This window comes from Panulirus ornatus, chromosome 4, assembly GCF_036320965.1.
Source record: "Panulirus ornatus isolate Po-2019 chromosome 4, ASM3632096v1, whole genome shotgun sequence".
In the NCBI taxonomy this organism is placed as follows: Eukaryota; Metazoa; Arthropoda; class Malacostraca; order Decapoda; family Palinuridae; genus Panulirus; species Panulirus ornatus.
In genome coordinates this window covers 3,086,427-3,105,193 of record NC_092227.1, presented here as the reverse complement: position 1 = coordinate 3,105,193, position 18,767 = coordinate 3,086,427, and the positions used below count along the sequence as shown (strand labels likewise).

The following is an 18,767-nucleotide window of genomic DNA, read 5'->3' as shown; positions in this document are numbered from 1 at the left end:
CAAGTAAGTAAGTTTCAGAACACCTACACACGTGAGAGGAACTTGCAGGTGTAGAGTAACAGGAACATCTAGTGATGAATAATACACCTTGGATTTGAATACGGGATGAGGTAGACGTGTGATATATCTATCACCTTTGCCACATCTGCCCGTGAGCCAGTACTGAGGTGTCTTCAAGAGGTGGTGATATCTATTGTGGATCAGTCACAAAGGCGCTCTGTGAGGCCCGTGTGATTATATAGCAACTCCATCTCCTTCCTGCGCGCCTCCAATTGATTAGCACCGTGTATATATATATATATATATATATATATATATATATATATATATATATATATATATATATAAGGGAACGTCACAGTGGTGAAATCTTTCCTTGTCGTGGGCGGGTCTCTCTCTCTCTCTCTCTCTCTCTCTCTCTCTCTCTCTCTCTCTCTCTCTCTCTCTCTCTCTCTCTCTCTCTAAACTACTTGCAGGTAACACGAGCCGTCCGGTAGTTTGGCTGGGCCGATAACACCAGATAAGGACCAGGCGCGTAATATCCCTTGTGGCAAAAGACGCCTTTTTGTTTTTTATCAGCGAGTTTGTGTGGCACATCCGCGTCTGTGTCAAGCGCTCGCCAAAAAACTTTATCAAAATAAAGAAGAAAAAAAAAATGCAAACAGAAGATTCGAACGATGTATCGAAAACCAAGGGCGTGGGGGCGTGGGGGTTGATGTAGTTCAACTAGTTCCTGTGTCAGTTGAAGATGACGAAATGTGAGGGTTTTGCCCACGGCGCAAGGTGTTCCTCAGTGGCTGGCGAGACCCGGGTGTCGAACTTCTTGAATCTCATCATCATCATCATTCGTGACTGAATTGGCCTGGCCACCTGTTTGTGTAGAGGATATCTGTCGTTCCTCACGCAGGCAATAGATGGAGGACGTGGTACGTGGTCTGGGAGGCTGGAGGACGTGGTCTGGGAGGCTGGAGGACGTGGTCTGGGAGGCTGGAGGACGTGGTACGTGGTGTGGGAGGCTGGAGGACGTGGTACGTGGTCTGGGAGGCTGGAGAACGTGGTACATGATCTGGGAGGCTGAAGGACGTGGTACGTGGTCTGGGAGGTTGGAGGACGTGGTACGTGGTGTGGGAGGCTGGAGGACGTGGTACGTGGTGTGGGAGGCTGGAGGACGTGGTACGTGGTTTGGAGGCTGGAGGACGTGGTACGTGCTGCTGGTGGGTGACGTAACTCCGTCTTGACTGGGGGAAATCGCGGTCGTTGGCGTGACCGACCCAGTGGTGACGCGTAACGCTACACCGTTACATTCGTTACCAACACGTTACGGCTTTCGTTACCAACACGTTCCGTCATTCGTAACCAACACGTTACGTCATTCGTTACCAACACGTTACGTCATTCGTTACCAACACGTTACGTCTTTCGTTACCAACACGTTACGTCATTCGTTACCAACACGTTGCGTCATTCGTTACCAACACGTTACGTCATTCGTCACCAACACGTCACGTTACGTAAAGTCCAGGATGGTTCATCCCGGACTGATGACTGAGGTCACCATAGTGAGGATGAACTATTTTTATACCTTTGAATAATTTGTTTTTAATTTTTTTACTGAAGTTGAAGTTTAAAAAATGGTCGGGTTATACACTTGTAAAACATTTCTTCATTTTGGAATATTTGTTCCGACATTTCTTATTTTCATTTCATTTTTTTTCCCTTAAGAATGAAGTCAATCAAATCTTTAGCTGGGTTGCGTCACTGAACACCAAAATATTTCTCCTCAAGTTTAAAGTCTCCGTTTCCCACGAAGACTATGAGGCGGGCAAGGTTAGCATTTGACCATTGTACAGTGAGACGTTTTCTGTTGTTCTGAAAATATCATAGTGGGGGAAATTCTTGTTGAAGTCGTACATAAACAATAACATTTCATCTTGGCCAAGCTGACAGTCATGTTGTGTGTGTGTGTGTGTGTGTGTGTGTGTGACACAAGACCAAAAAAAAAAATGGCGATCCTTTAAGACACAAACACAGATCCAGCCACATGAAACCAGCCAGACACTGCTCATGATAATGATGATGATGATGATGATGATGATGATGATGATGATGGTGTGGTGGTGGTAGACCTGTGCCCCGGTCATGTTGGCCAGCCTGCTGGCTCAACTGGTCTTAGTGATGCGGTGGCTTCGTGTTTCACTGATCCGCGGTTCGATTCTCGTATCATGCACCTGTTTTTTTTTTCCTTTGTATTATTTTATTTGATGAAGTTTTGCCATGAGGTCAGGGATGGCTAGGCTATAGTGTAGCGGCTAGGTTAGGTCAGGGATGGCTAGGATATAATGTAGCGGCTAGGTGAGGTCAGGGATGGCTAGGATATAATGTAGCGGCTAGGTTAGGTCAGGGATAGCTAGGATATAATGTAGCGGCTAGGTAAGGTCAGGGATGGCTAGGATATAATGTAGCGGCTAGGTTAGGTCAGGGATGGCTAGGATATAATGTAGCGGCTAGGTTAGGTCAGGGATGGCTAGGATATAATGTAGCGGCTAGGTTAGGTCAGGGATGGCTAGGCTATAATGTAGCGGCTAGGTCAGGTCAGGGATGGCTAGGCTCTAGTGTAGCGGCTAGGTTAGGTCAGGGAGAAGGGATGTGCTGTGTTAGGTTCACTTGGTTGTCGAGGCCTTGATGTGAACAGTGAACAAGGATGGGTACAGTGAACAAGAGTGTACAGTAAAGATATGTGTACAGCGTAAGGGAGGGTGCACAGTGTAATACTTCACAATCTTCCATATATATATATATATATATATATATATATATATATATATATATATATATATATATATATATATATATATATAGCGAGTCTACAGATGCCAGCCTTGTATGTTCTGTAGGACCCAGCAACACTCTGATTATTTTTCGATGGTGTGGTGTGCATTACTGGGAAGTCATCTTTCCCATGGCCGTAAAATTCATCATTTTTAATATGTGGAGATTATGTTCTGTTTACTGTGACGAGCCAAGGTCAAAGTTACTATATTTAAGACTTCGTCATGGGTTTTTGCGATTGAGAGGAAGCAACAGCTGAGACATTAGACGAGACTGAGAGACACATGGTGGAAGATATATATATATATATATATATATATATATATATATATATATATATATATATATATATATATATATATGTATATATATATATATATATATTGAGAGGGTGAAGGTGTGTACATATCATCAGATTGGGGAAGAGCAGTGTGGTTTCAGAAGTGGTAGAGGATGTGTGGATCAGGTGTTTGCTTTGAAGAACGTATGTGAGAAACACTTAGAAAAACAGATGGATTTGTACGTAGCATTTAGGGATCTGGAGAAGGCATATGATAGAGTTGATAGAGATGCTCTGTGGAAGGTCTTAAGAGTATATGGTGCGAGAGGCAAGTTTTTGGAAGCAGTGAAAAGTTTTTACCAAGGATGTAAGGCATGTGTACGTGTAGGAAGAAAGTGATTGGTTCCCAGTGAATGTCGGTCTGCGGCAGGGGTGTGTGATGTCTCCATGGTTGTTTAATTTGATTATAGATTGGTTGGTTAGGTTAGGGAGGGTAAGTGCAAGAGTTTGGCAGAGGGACGAGTATGCCGTCTGTTGGGGATGAGAGGACTTGTTATAATAGCTCAGGGTTCGACTCTTCATCCTGGTCGTGGGTGGGTCGTCCAGGGTCGTGACGGGGGGGTTACCCAGGTCGTGGCTCTGTTGTTCAAAAGCTTTACCGATGGAAGGCACATTGCCTCTCCCCTCCTCCCTCTCTCTGGAACCCACGCACGAGCATGTTACTCTCCTCCTTCGTACGATACTTAGTAACTTCCAGTTGCGTCTCGAGTGTGGCCGGTGGTTCGACCAGCCTGGGGAGAGGCGTCGGCTCCTCGTCGACCAGCAGGAATCGCGCTCTGCTCCACCAGTCTACTGCCGCCCAGGCATCAGTTGGCCCCGTAGTACCTCGCCAGGTCTACGGTGCCGGGTTTCTGGTTGTCAAAGCATTCGACGTCCACGGTGAGGGCGTCTGCCAAGATCCAAAATTTCGCTTGAGTTGATCTCATGGCTTCGGCTGGGGTAGCCCGCCGTGCGACACGCAGGGTAGACCACCTTCTGCAGGAGGAGGATCCTCTTCAAAACCTCCACCAGGTCGTGTTTGAGGTACCCCTGACGCAGCCGTGGCCAAAAGCACTCTCTCGTGCTTGGTCGTCCATCATCACCAGTCGTAAGCTCTGAAATCTTTTTTTTTTTTCAAGGTACAGGTGACGAGCCAGGTTGCCTTACACCGCCTCACATCGTCGGACTGGTTGCGCTCCCTGGCCCGTTCCTGCAAGCCAGGACGACACCCCGAAGTACGCGTGCTGCGCCTCCTTCGTTGATAGATTTTCACAGGACACTTGCATAGCTTGTGGTCCGCATATACCTGCGCTGCAGAAGACCATACTCCAATCTGTGTTATCGAAGACGCCACTCTCCCCTCCGCCAGCGTGGTGGCCGATCTGACCTTTGCATGTCCCCATTTACCACGTTGTCGGACGCCACTATGACACGAGAGTCGCTTTTACCGGTTCACGTGTATGTGTGTGTGTGTGTGTGTGTGAGAGAGAGAGAGAGAGAGAGAGAGAGAGAGAGAGAGAGAGAGAGAGAGAGAGAGAGTAGGACGTAGATGAAGTTTGATTAAGGTAAGATGAAAACTAAAAAAGAATTTATCATTTTATCTGTTCTTAACGCTACCTCGCTAACGCGGGAAATGGCGAATAGTATGAAAAAAAGAAGAAATATATATATATATATATATACATTTCCATACTTGATTGCCGTTTCCTACGCTAGCGATGGAGCGCCAGGAACAGACGAAGAAAGACCCCCCCTCCATTCTCAGGCTGTCATGTGTAATGCACCGTGACGAGGAACCTCCCTCAAGGCTCCTGCAGCCCAGGGCTGCGCTCCTTCCAGTCTCAGGGAAATACATAATTCCTTGCGGAGGGAGGGAGGGAAGAGGAGGCCTCTGCGGAGGGAGGGAGGGAGGGAGGGAAGTGGAGGCCTCTGCGGAGGGAGGGAGGAAAGGAAGAGGAGGCCTCTAGCCCGACTGATGTATACACCATTCGAATGTTTCGTGTTGTGTATCAGTCAATTGAAAGATACATATTACAGCAATGGCTCTCCCTCCCCCACCCTCCCTCCCTCCCTCCTTCCCCTCCCCTCCCCCAGCTTGTGCCTGGGGAGGGGGAAGGGGTGTTGGTCGCAAGGGGGGGTAGTGAGGTGGGGGAGGGGAGCAAAAATCAACCAGAGACTCATGATGAGACGCGGAGTAACATTGAATAAAATCGTGAGTGACTCAGTGGATGAATGAGAACCACATGAATGAATGCACTAGGAGGAGAGGGAGGGGGAGGAGGAGGTGTGGGGGGAGGAGGGGAGGGGAGGGGAGGGGACGGAGGAGGTGTGGGGGGGAGGGGAGGAGGGGAGGGGAGGAAGATGCAGTCACGCCACAGTCAAGTAAAAACCAGAAAGAAAAGAGGAAAAAAAAAAAGAGGAAAAAGAAAATGGAGAGTCAGGCATGAGTCATCATCAACAGCTGGCAACAAGTTGTCTACCCTCAGCCGACCCCACCACTGTGTGCACCCCACCCCTGCCACCAGCCCTGGACCACTCGTGTTGGCAGGCTGGCTCCCTCCCTGCCACCAGCCCTGGACCACTCGTGTTGGCAGGCTGGCTCCCTCCCTGCCACCAACCACTCGTGTTGGCAGGCTGGCTCCCTCCCTGCCACCAGCCCTGGACCACTCGTGTTGGCAGGCTGGCTCCCTCCCTGCCACCAGCCCTGGACCACTCGTGTTGGCAGGCTGGCTCCCTCCCTGCCACCAGCCCTGAACCACTCGTGTTGGCAGGCTGGCTCCCTCCCTGCCACCAGCCCTGAACCACTCGTGTTGGCAGGCTGGCTCCCTCCCTGCCACCAGCCCTGGACCACTCGTGTTGGCAGGCTGGCTCACTCCCTGCCACCAGCCCTGGACCACTCGTGTTGGCAGGCTGGCTCCCTCCCTGCCACCAGCCCTGGACCACTCGTGTTGGCAGGCTGGCTCCCTCCCTGCCACCAACCCTGAACCACTCGTGTTGGCAGGCTGGCTCCCTCCCTGCCACCAGCCCTGGACCACTCGTGTTGGCAGGCTGGCTCCCTCCCTGCCACCAGCCCTGAACCACTCGTGTTGGCAGGCTGGCTCCCTCCCTGCCACCAGCCCTGAACCACTCGTGTTGGCAGAAGATTCCCTCCCTGCTACCAGCTCTGGACCACTCGTGTTGGCAGAATAGCTGTCTCCCTGGCTCCCTACCACCAGCTCTGGACCACTCATGTTGGCAGAAGGTTCCCTCCCTGCCATCAGCTCTGGACCACTCGTGTTGGCAGGCTCGCTGCCCACCACCGCGAAAAGACAGAAAACTCCCGACCGATGCCTCGAGAGGTCTTAAGAACTTCCAATTTCGACATTAAAGATGTATAAGTTCAAACACGAGACACACACACACACACGTACGTATCTGCTCGTCACAAAATCCACACATCTCTATTTTTTCTTGTAACTTTTTAATATTTTTGTTGTTGTATCCACACACATCTATATTTTTTCCTTGTAACTTTTAATACTTTTTTTGTTGATATCAACGGGCTAATGAATCAATTATCCGGTATTGACGCCCTTATCACTAGATTACTTAAAGCCGTTGGTAAAAAAAAAAGCTATCTAAATTCTTGCCTGAGCAGCTTTTATATGAAAAAAAAGCAAGACTTTAATAAAGTCTGTATTTAAGGAGTTGTACCCCCGAGCTGATCCATCAGTCGTAATGAGAAACACGAAACTTGAACCTATCACTTGGCGGTTCTGTTCGTGAAAATAACCTGCACGAGGCGTGATCACCCGGGAGAGAGAGAGAGAGAGAGAGAGAGAGAGAGAGAGAGAGAGAGAGAGAGAGAGAGAGAGTTGACGGTAGTAAGACGGGCGGAGGGCGGGCGGCGGGCGGGCGGCGTGCCCCTAGACAGAGAGGAGGGGACAGAAGGAGTGAGAGATGGTGAGCAGGGGAAAGAGAAGCCAAGATAATGCACGATGGGAGATGATCTGGTGTGTGTGTGTGGTGGGGGGTGAGGGTTAGAGTCAGGCTGGGGTGGAGGGTGAGTTAGAGTCAGGCTGGGGTGGGGGTGTTAGAGTCAGGTTGGGGTGGGGGTGGGGGAGGTTAGAGTCAGGCTTAGGTTAGAGTCATATGGCAACAAACCTGGACAGAACGAACCAAACAGACAGACAGACGGAGTGCACCAAACAGACTGACAGACAGAACGCACCAAACAGACAGACAGGCAGACAGAATGACTAGTTAAAGTTGAACGCACCAATCATAGTGAAGCCCAAATGAATATATTTAGTTCACTCTGACCCTCCTACCACTGAATGGTGCGTACAACAGCTTATGCGGAAGTTATTTGATTACTTTGGTGCGCCATCGTTGACGTACACAGTCGCCCTACATATGGAGAGAATGAGTGAGGAAAGGTTGACGAAGAGGATATGTGTCAGGGGTGGAGGGAACGAGGAGAAGCGGTAGACCAGATTGGAGATGGAAAGATGAAGTGAAAGAGATTTTGAATGATCGGGGCCTGAACATGCAGGAAGGTGAAATGCGTGCACGGGATAGAGTGAATTGGAGCTATGGAGTATATAGGGGGCAACTTGCTGTAGTTGGACTGATCCAGGGCATGTGAAACGTCCGGGGTAAACCATATAAAGGCCTGTGGGGCCTGGATGTGGATAGGGAGCCGTGGTTTCGGTGCATTACACATGACAGCTGGAGACTGAGTGTGAACGGATGCGGTTTTTTTCCGTCTGTTCTTGGCGTTTCTTTGCTAACAAGGGAAACGGCGAACTAGTGAAAGATGATGGCTGTCGTGCGCGCACGGGAATGTGGGATGTTGCGAGGGAAGAGAGAGAGAGAGAGAGAGAGAGAGAGAGAGAGAGAGAGAGAGAGAGAGAGAGAGAGAGAGAGAGAGAGAATCACAGATCAAGAACAGTGATAAAGGAGAGATAGGAACAGTGAAAATGATGTACACAGATGACAGATGTGATCAGGAAGTAGAGGGCAAAATGTACGCGAAATGACGTCATTCAATGGCAAATGCACACAGTTGGGCAGCTACGGAGGGAAGGCCGACACTCAAGCAAAGACAGGAAAAGTAACTGTAGGAAAACGAAACAGGACAGTGGCGAAAACAAGCGACAGCAACGAATGAGGCGAGTGAGAGAAGAGAAAGACTGAGCCTCGGGTATAAATAGGAAACCCGACAGTAAACAGAGGGGGTTAGGCATCAATAACACCCCCCCCCATCCAAACTTATGATGAGACGAGAGGCCAAATACCAGAGGATGAACAATGGAATCGGATCTCGAGTTCCTGTTGAGGGGCGAATCAGAAGCGACTCTGTTCCGACAACGCAGACCATATTAAAAAAGAAAAACCCTCCTCCGGGCAGGTAGGTTGGTCCATTCTCCCCTGGGGTCAGAGGTCACACACACCACCAGCACAGACAACCCGCCCCATAAATCAGTAACACTTCCGGCCAACGAAAACACGTGGAGAACAAAGATGTGGAGAGGTCAGGGCGGCAGCGGAATCATCAATTCTAAATCTGGCAGAACATGAGACCCGCAGGGAGAAGCGACGCCTCTGTACTCCTGCAGGACCACTCAACCCTCATCCCAGGACTGCAACAAGGGCTATCTGTCTAGGGGGCCTTACCTTACTTACACCTTCCCCACCACCACAGCCTCCCACCGCCCCTGCTGCCCTACCCTACCTTACACCTTCCCCCGGCCACTTCACATCTCCTGGTCCAGTCCATTTACATCTGTATCCCTTGCTGGCCTCACACCCTCCTGCACGTCCAGGCCTCAAAGAGCTCCATCCTTCCCCATCTTCTCGGGAATTTTTTTTTTTTTTTTTATCTTTCCTTGTTATGATGTCGACATTGTACCCGTGCATAGGTATATGTACTCAGTACTGTCTGTTGTCCCAGTGTACCAGTACCATCAACGATGACTCCACCCTCAGGATGGTCCCAGGAGAGACAGGGGCGGTCCTCCTCTCACCTGGCCGTGCTAAGTGTACGACCTCACTGCACACTCAGTGCTTGCCTCCTCCTCTCCCTCCCACCCATCTGCCACCTATGTGCCCGTCCATCAACTACACCGGTATCATTAAGGTGATGCGTATCTCTGGCTACACCTCACAGATCAAGTATTATGGAACTGAATCTTGTCTTAACCTTGTAATTGGGTCGTCAGTCCCCCACCCCATGCTTCAACCCCCCCCCCTCCCCCCAGGCATTGTCCTAACCCTCTATCATGTGTCTCAACCCACCAGACACAGCCTCAACCCTCTACCATGTACTTCAACCCCCTAGACATATCCTTAACCCTCTTAACATGTGTTTCAACCCCTCACACATAACCTCAACCCTCCTGCTCTAGCCACCACTGACCCAAACTCCACCTCAACCCTCCCTCCGCTGCTTCAGACCTATTCTAAACCCCCACAGCTCTTGCCTTGGTCCTTATTAAGCTGCCTTATGTTGAAGTCTCCAACTTGGTTTCAGCTTATCTTCACCCTGCCGCACTTTCCTCACCCTCCGTCAGTTCGCTTAGCGCCCTGGCCCCTTACCTCGAGGGCTCCTCTCGACCCTACAGCACTTACTTCATTCTTGACATCAGCTCTCAAGCCCTTACCTCAACCGCTCAATTACTACACCTCTTAAGAGAGAGACGAAGAGAAGTATATATATATATATATATATATATATATATATATATATATATATAGAGAGAGAGAGAGAGAGAGAGAGAGAGAGAGAGAGAGAGAGTCTAATTAACACAGACTCATTGAAGAATAACAGAGCTTTGAATCGTGTCAGTTCCGCTGGTGAGGCATTGTGTTATCTTTCTATTTCTGACACATTCCGCATTTCAGTGCCCGACTATATGCATCTCAACAGTACCAGCTTATCTCTGGGGCGCGGTCGTAAATGGCCAACAAGAAGAAAAGGTAAACATTTGCAAAAGTTCAGTATTGTTTGTCCAGGAGGCCGGGCTCAAGTGTGGGGATGCTGACTCTTATGAATATCGACAGGGTTGGAGAGGGCTGCCCCTCCCCCAGCAACCCTGCCCAGGGCACGTCCATTATGTGTAAATATCATGAGCCATTGTCGCTTGATGAAGGGTTAAGTAGAGTGTGGGAGAAGGAAGAAGGGGCGCGGGGGGAGCGAGATGGGATGGTGGGAGGGTATGGATTTGGGGGGGGAGGGAGGTAGGGCGAGCCAAAAGGTGTGGGCAGGGTGGTCACTTTGCGTGTTCATTAGCCGTGCTCAGCCAACCACCGGTTAAATAGCCCTCCAGCAGGGCCCATTACACGAGTCACTTCACTGATGATCGACTTGACTTGACCCGATGGCTCTCGAGCTCACGAGGGGCAGCAAGACGACCCCCACCATTCACCACCAACACCACCACCACCACGCACGGCAGCGGCGCCCCTGCTTCGTCAGCCCTTTGTCCTGGCTCAGACACCACCACTCCTGGCCTCTTCAACTCCAGGGGATGAGGGGGGTCACTTAAGGGATTAATCTGGCCTCAGGTCCGGCGGGAGGGATGGTGAGGAGGAGGAGGAGGAGGTGGAGGCTGCTGGCCAACAGCAGTGGGTAACGGGAAGCCTGACTCCACCTTGTGGCCGCTGGTGTAGTCGGAGGTGATGGAGTGTCCACATCCACCTGTGTGTGTGTGTGAGGGTTGCTACGGCCGGGGTGAGGAGCGCGAGGAGGAGGAGGAGTACGACTCGGGGTCTCGCTGAAGGCGGAGGAGGTTCTGGTAGTGGTGAGGTGATGCTTTCTCGTAATGATGGAGGGGGGAGGGTCTTGATGATACGAGGGTCTGTGTCTTAGTGATGATGGGGCCTCGTTGATGGGAAGGACAGGGTCCTCGTGACGATGGGGTCTTGTTGATGGGTAAGGACAGCGTCCTGGTCAAGGTGGGGGTCTTGCTGACGCTGGGGTACTCGTCCTGATGGTGCGGGGGATCTCGGTGCTACGAGGTTTCGATGCTGATGGCCGTGATGGTTGATGCTAGGATGCCCTGCCGGTGATGAGGCGTCCTGGTGATGGTGATGTGACTTGATTCCATGTCGTGGTGATGGTAAAGCGAACTGGAGATTCTCATGATGATGGAGTATCCTGGTGAATCTTCCGTGGTCTGGTGATGATTGGGTCAACGCAGGAGGTTCTGGTGATGATGATGGGGCATGTTGGTGATGGTAGTTACCGTGACACTGGGGAGGGAGTGTTCAGGTGACACTGTAAGGTTTCCAGGTGAGACGGTAAGATATTCAGCAGATGTAAACCTTAGTCGTCTGAGGGCAAACCTTAGTCAAATGAGGGTAAACTTTAGTCATCTCAGGGTAAACCTTAGTCAGATGAGGGTAAACTTTAGTCATCTGAGAGGTAAATCTTAGTCATCTGAGGGTTTCTTGGTGAGGATAGGCCGTCCTGGTGATATTAAGGCGTCGTGGTGACTGTGAGCATTCTGCTGCTGTACCTGTGCCCTGGTGCCACTGTGAGTGGGATATGTGTGGGTGTCTTGGTGATGTTGTCCTGGTGGTACAGGAGTGGGGTAGTGATGGTGTGGTGACATCATGTCCTGGTGATGGGACATATGTGAGGGGCTGTGATAGTAATGATGTCATTCTCGACCAATTGATACGTACGTGGTGTTGCCTTGACCCTACCAACATATGCTGACATGTAGCTGTGATCCTCATACATACCTGATCCTCATACATATCTATCCTTATAATACCTGTCCTCATACATACCTACCCTCACACATACCTGTCCTCATACATATCTATCCTCACACATACCTGATCCTCACACATACCTGTCCTCATACATATCTACCCTCACACATACCTGTCCTCATACATATCTATCCTCACACATACTTGTCCTCACACATACCTGTCCTCCTATATACCTGATCCTCACACATACCTGTCCTCCTCAGGAAATGCTATTGCTCCATCGTCTTCTGTTTCGTTTTAGGAATACATTCGACCTGTCACAAGAGATTACGTCTCTTCCCCCCCCCCCCCCACCTCTCTCTCTCTCTCTTCTCTCTCTCTCTCTCTCTCTCTCTCTCTCTCTCTCTCTCTCTCTCTCTCTCTCTCTCTCTCTCTCTCTCTCTCTCTCTCTCTCTCTCTCTCTCGTCATGTTAAAAGGTCAGACCACCTCTATTGGGCCATGGGTCTGTGTGTGTCTGTCTGTGTATGTTTAGATTATGTTAAGATTATGTTTAGATTATGTCAAGATTATGTTAAGATTATGTTAAGATTATGTTTAGATTATGTTTAGATTATGTTTAGATTATGTTAAGATTGTGTTTAGACTATGTTAAGATTATGTTTAGATTATGTCAAGATTATGTTAGGATTGTCGAAGATCAGTCATGATCAGTTAAGATCACGTGCGATCTGAGAGCCTGCTCATGATAGATGATCACCTCATGGTTAATGAGGATGATCTCATGTACGAAGATCACCTCATGAACTAACGATGAATCTCATGTCTCGTGGACCACTTGGTGCTGGAAAACCAACTCACGGTTGGTGACGTTCATCTCGTGAGTGGTGAAAATGTGCTCGAGACTGTGAGGTATGAGCTTATGGCTGAGGATAGCCTCATCGCTGAGGATAGCCTCATGCCTGAGGTATAGGTTCGTGGCTGAGGATAGCCTCATGGTTAAAGATAGCCTCATGGCTGAGGATATCCTCATGGCTGAGTATAGTCTCATGGCTGAGTATAGCCTCTTGGCTGAGGATAGTCTCATGGCTAAGGATAGTCTCATGGCTGAGTATAGCCTCATGACTGAGAATAGTCACATGGCTGAGGATAGTCTCATGGCTGAGTATAGCCTCATGGCTGAGGATAGTCTCATGGCTGAGGATAGTCTCATGGCTGAGTATAGCCTCATGACTGAGTATAGCCTCATGGCTGAGGATAGTCTCATGGCTGAATGTAGCCTCATGGCTGAGGATAGTCTCATGGCTGAGGATAGTCTCATGGCTGAATGTAGCCTCATGGCTGAGTATAGCCTCATGGCTGAGGATAGTCTCATGGCTGAGAATAGTCACATGGCTGAGGATAGTCTCATGGCTGAGTATAGCCTCATGGCTGAGGATAGTCTCATGGCTGAGGATAGTCTCATGGCTGAGGATAGTCTCATGGCTGAGTATAGCCTCATGGCTGAGTATAGCCTCATGGCTGAGGATAGTCTCATGGCTGAGGATAGTCTCATGGCTGAGGATAGTCTCATGGCTGAGGATAGTCTCATGGCTGAATGTAGCCTCATGGCTGAGTATAGCCTCATGGCTGAGGATAGTCTCATGGCTGAGGATAGTCTCATGGCTGAGAATAGTCACATGGCTGAGGATAGTCTCATGGCTGAGTATAGCCTCATGGCTGAGGATAGTCTCATGGCTGAGGATAGTCTCATGGCTGAGTATAGCCTCATGGCTGAGTATAGCCTCATGGCTGAGTATAGCCTCATGGCTGAGGATAGTCTCATGGCTGAGGATAGTCTCATGGCTGAGATAGTCTCATGGCTGAATGTAGCCTCATGGCTGAGGATAGTCTCATGGCTGAGGTATAGCGTCATGGATGAAGATAGCTTCGTAGCTGAGGATAACCTTATGAAACCGTTCTCTAACTATCTCTGTTTCGGAGCTTTAAACTCGTTTTTGATAAATTTCCGAAGCTTTCACATCGTTCTCGAAATTTGGAATTCGTTTTAAAACAGTCTTAAAGCTTTGAAAGCGTTTCTGAAACACTGTTCTGTTCTGAAGCTTCGAACTCGTTCTCTAAACACCGTTGCGAAGTTTTCGTCTCGTAGATGCACTGTTCCCAGACTTAGAACCCGTTCATGAAACACGGGTTCGGAAACTTTTGAATCGTTCTCGAAACAGTTCGAAGCTCTGAACCCGTTTTTGAACGTTATGAAGCTGTGAAGTCGTTCTCGAACCAGTTCTGGAGCTTTTTAAAACACTTTTACACTTCCCAAGTTTCGACTCCTGTGCTCGACCAGGCTCTTATCTGTGCTCCGAAGTGTCGACTCCTGTGCTCGACCAGGCTATTACTGTTGCTTTTTAGTCTTTTGTTGCTGCCTGTGAGTCATCTACTCAGCGTGAGTAACTTCCTCTTCCAAAACCTCATCTCAGGTACTTTTTTCAAGCCCCCTGCAGCCTGAGACTGCGCTCCTTCTAACAGGAGGGTAATGTAGACTCCCTTGGAGCGAAAAGCACTCTGACCAGGCTGGCTGTTACTCCTAATAACACAGCTTCGCCAGAGGTGACTTTCCCCACGCGGTGTGACCCCTTGCAGGCGGGGTCCGGTAACACACACACACACACACACACACACAGACGGATAGATAGAGAGATAGATAATTATTCATATTTTGATTGACCTTCAAACTTGCTGTTGGTTATCATGTAGACACGTCCGTAGCTGTGTGTGACTGCAGACACCTGGGGGTTGGAGGGGAGGGTTGGCAAGTCGAGCCTTCCAGTGAACCACGACTCCGGTTCGTCGATGTGTTGTTCATCCTCGTTGCGTCTCAGTCAAGACCACGTAGATCGAACCGTTTTCTCAAATCACGGAGGGACGTTGTAAACACTACCGGACTCTGCCCAGGCTCTAGAGCCTCGACCCTGCCCGAGAGCCCCTCTGGAACTTTACAAAGCCACATACACACACACACACACTCAAACCTCATTGAACCCTATATAGGTTTACACAAGCCCGCCTCTCCCCCCTGCTTCCCTCCCCCCCGTGAACACAATGGACTCGTCCTTAAACCAACCCAGGTACACAAAGCACGCCTCCCCCCCTCCCCCCACCACTTCCCAGGAGCCTCCACAGGTGTAACACAACCCCTCTTGAACCCTACACGTGTGTACAAAAAAAAAAAGGCGTCCGTGGACTCGACACAAAAACACACAAATCCTCACGGACGGTACACATTTGTACACACACGCCATCTTGTGACCTACACATGTAAGTCCAGCTGATGATTCAAAGGCCATTCGGAATCCTTTCCAGGTACAGCGGGTCCTGCCTGAACCTTACAAGTGTACACAGAAGCCCCCGCACTCCTGCACCCTTCACATGTACACAGTCCACCCTACACCGTACACATGTACGCATGAGTTCTCCTTGACCTCACACACACACACACACACACACACACACACACACCTTCCTGGAATTTATGTAGGTAATGTAAGTACATAAGACACCCCCAAACTTGGATGAATAGATTCCCCTCCTGATCTCTACACTTATACTTATAAAGTGTCCTACTACACCTACACAGCACACTTTGGTGTAGTGGAGCCATCCTGGACTCAACAGGATTACAAACGGTCCTTCCTGGACTCTACGATCACACAGGATCCTCTCTGTACACAACACATGTACACACGACCTCACAGTTCGTAAATATTTTCCTTTGTGTCTTTCTCTTCCCCTTTCATAATCCTTTCCAAGTTTCAGTTAAGGCACAGGGCCTTGATGTGGACTTAAGTCCGTGACCGGAGCCTCCGAAGGCCGACAGAAGGACACAAAATAAACCGTCCTGGACTTGGCAGTGTGGCCCACGGAGCAGCTTGTGCCTCACAGAGGTACACAACGAGGAGTCCCACACCCCTCCCTCCCCTGAGCCTTACTTACACAGGTACTTAGATGTACCTTTGGCCGTGATGTAATGGTCGAATCCGGCGTGACAGCCAACAAAGAACCCCCTTCAAGCGCCTCAGAATGTCTCCATTCTCTCCCAAGTTTTCTTACTGCAGTTGCTGCCTCGGAGTGGGGAAGGGTTGAACAAAGTGCCATCTGCCTCTCACTACGAGAGACGGTCCGGTTTTTGTTTTTTTTTCTTCTTTTTTCTTCATCGTCTTTTACTGCAACACGTCCGACGTGCGCTGGACAATATCTGGGGGAGAAACTTAACCTCCGCTGCCAACAACAGGTTAAGACAAAAGGGGGAAGGGAGGAGGAGGAGGAGGAGGAGGGGGTTGTGTGTGTGTCCCTCCTCCTCCTCCTCCTCCTCCTCCAGTGAGGCTTTATTGTGGTGAACTGTGAACGGGTAGTGTGTGTGTGTGTGAGGTGGTGGTGGTGGTAGAGGAGGTGGTGGTATTGGTGTTGGTTAGTAGTGGTGGTTGTTGGTGGAGGAGGAGGTGGTTGGCGGCAGTGGTGGTGGTGGTGGGTATCTTCGCCTGCCCTCCCTCCCTCCCTTCCTCCCCCCCCCCCCCCCCTTCCCCATCTCCACCGCTCCTACTGATGCCAACGCGGGGTATCTCCAACACAACTTCTGCTCCTCTCCTCCACCCCTCCATCTCCAGCAGCCTCCTCAGCGACGCGTGTGGTTCATGAGTAGGTTATGAGGCCGGGGAGGACCACTGACACATTCCGACGCTCGGCGTTTGTTGGTAATATTGGGGAGCTAACCTGCAGGCCGGCGGCCGGCGGGACCCCTCGCTCCCGCTAGTCTCCCCTTGTGCCCGCTCCCCACCCCTCCCTCGCCCCTCCCCCCGTGCGAGTCCTGCCTCCCTCAACCCTCCAGGGCAAAACCCCTCCCTCCCTCCTCCTCCCCTCCGTGTCCCACGTCGCTCCTACCGGCCTTGTGTCCCCGTCTCCCATTGGTCGGTGGGATCTGACCGCGGCGGTGATTGGCGGAGGGGGGCGGCGTGTTAATCAATGATCAGGTGTCCGGGGCGCATCATGGCCGCCGCGGGTCAGTGTGTGCTGACGAGTGGTCGTGAATGGAGCGCTGAAGGTCGTGCCCCCTTGCCCTTACTACTACTACTACTACACCACGACCACGTCGACGACGACGACCACCTTCCTCCTCCTCCTCTTCCTCCGCCTCCGCCTCCTCCGCCGCAAACGACACCTCCTCCATCGCGAGTCGTTCGGAGGGCCATCATCGGGCCCAGTGGCAGCGTTAGAGGTCCTACCCGCCTTGCCCCAGGCTCCTGGCTGGCTGCTCGGCAAGAGAGAGAGAGAGAGGGGAAAAAAGAGGACTGTCTGCCTCTGTGGAGAGAGAGACGGAAGTCGGGATTGGACATGGTGGTGGGCAGCTGAGGTGATTATGGACGGTGCTGCACTAAGTCTGTTGCAGTGCAGGATTTAAACAGCAGCAAGGTGGGGGGGCGGCGGCGGCGCGGTGTGGCGTGACTCCCGCCAGGGGTGGTGAGCCCAACCTGCTCTCTCTCTCTCTCTCTCCCTCCTCCCGGTGGTTGTGGCGGCGGGAAACCTGTTGTGCGAAGGTTTCGTTTTACACTGGTGACGACAAGGGAAGCGGCGATTGGCCGCCGCCTCCTCCGCCGCCGCTCAACCTCCACCTCCTCCTCCTCCTCCTCCTCCTTCCTACCCTCCCTCCCCCCCACCCACCATCTCAAAACAAGTCAGGGAAAAGCAAGCAAGGAGACGTGGCCGCAGGTCTGCGGCAGACAGGTTCTCCGGAGAGCGCCAGGGGAGTTCGTAGGGGCGTTCGTAAAGTGCGACTACGAGGAGGAGCAGCGAGTGAGCCGTGCGCACCACGCGGCAGCCTCTGGTTTTAACAGGTGGTTGTGTGGTGGTGGTGGTGGTGGTGGTGTCCGCCAGCCAGGCCAGCCAGCAGCGTAAGAAGAGGCCAACAGTCGACCATGAGGCTCAGTTGAGTCGTCTTGTGTTAACACTCACCCACACACACACACAAACACACCACCCATCCATCCATCCATCCATCCCTCCCTCCCTCAACCCCTCACCTCCTGCAGGCTAGACCAGTCGAGGCCGAGAGGGAGGCAGGCGAGCGGTGCGTCGGTAGCGGGGAAAAAATGTCGAAGCCCAGACTAACGCTTGGCGAGAAGACAGTTGGCCATATGAAGTGAGACACAGGCAGACACACACACACACACCCACACACACACACACACACACCAACACACCCACACCCCCACACACACCCACACACACACACACCAACACAGCAGCAGCAGCAGCAGCAGTAGTAGTACTATTGGCACCTCAGGTCACGCGGGTCTGAGAAAGAGACCGCGCCAGTGTTAAAGATTTGTTGTGATCGAAGTGGCCGACCCCCCTGCAGGAGCAGCAAGATGGTGTCAGTTCTTCCCTCCATGGACCACACGTTCTCCAGCATGGTGGACCTGAACAAGGACCAGTCTGTCCTCGACCAGCAGGTAAGCATTGTCCACGTCTCGTCTACCACCTCCTTCTCCCTCCTCCCCAGGGCTGTGGGGGGAGCTTGATGGTACCGCGCCATAATGGTGCTTTAACTTAGGTAATCCAAGTCGTACACACACACACACACACACACACACACACACACACACACACACACACACACACACACACACACACACGTCATTTGATCGAGATCAGCAACACTTGGTGTGAGAAGTTCTCGTTATGGCATGGATGGTCTACCATAATAGCATCCATCTCCCTCCCCTCTCCTCCCCCTGAAGTGAGATTTCCCCCTCAACAAAAGCACTTCACTCACACAACCCGACGATTCCTCGCTCAGAGTAAAAGAACGGAAGCTTCTAACACTCGTCCGTAATGCGACCAAGTGGAGGACGACGTGAGCGTCGA

At 51.0% G+C, this 18,767-nt stretch overlaps 1 protein-coding gene across 3 annotated transcripts in view; it reads left to right on the top strand.

The window, feature by feature from the left end:
• eya (eya transcriptional coactivator and phosphatase 2) overlaps positions 1 to 18,767 on the top strand; it is a 271,419-nt gene that overhangs the window by 80,268 nt on the left and 172,384 nt on the right. The window contains exon 1 of one of the 3 annotated variants that reach the window (XM_071692452.1): positions 16,886 to 18,352. The exons of 1 other annotated variant lie outside the window; for it this stretch is intronic. The gene's annotated coding sequence lies outside the window, so the exon portion shown is untranslated. Of the gene's footprint in view, positions 1 to 16,885; positions 18,353 to 18,767 lie in introns of those variants that run through there. One more of the 3 variants, XM_071692461.1, reaches the window with a different exon arrangement.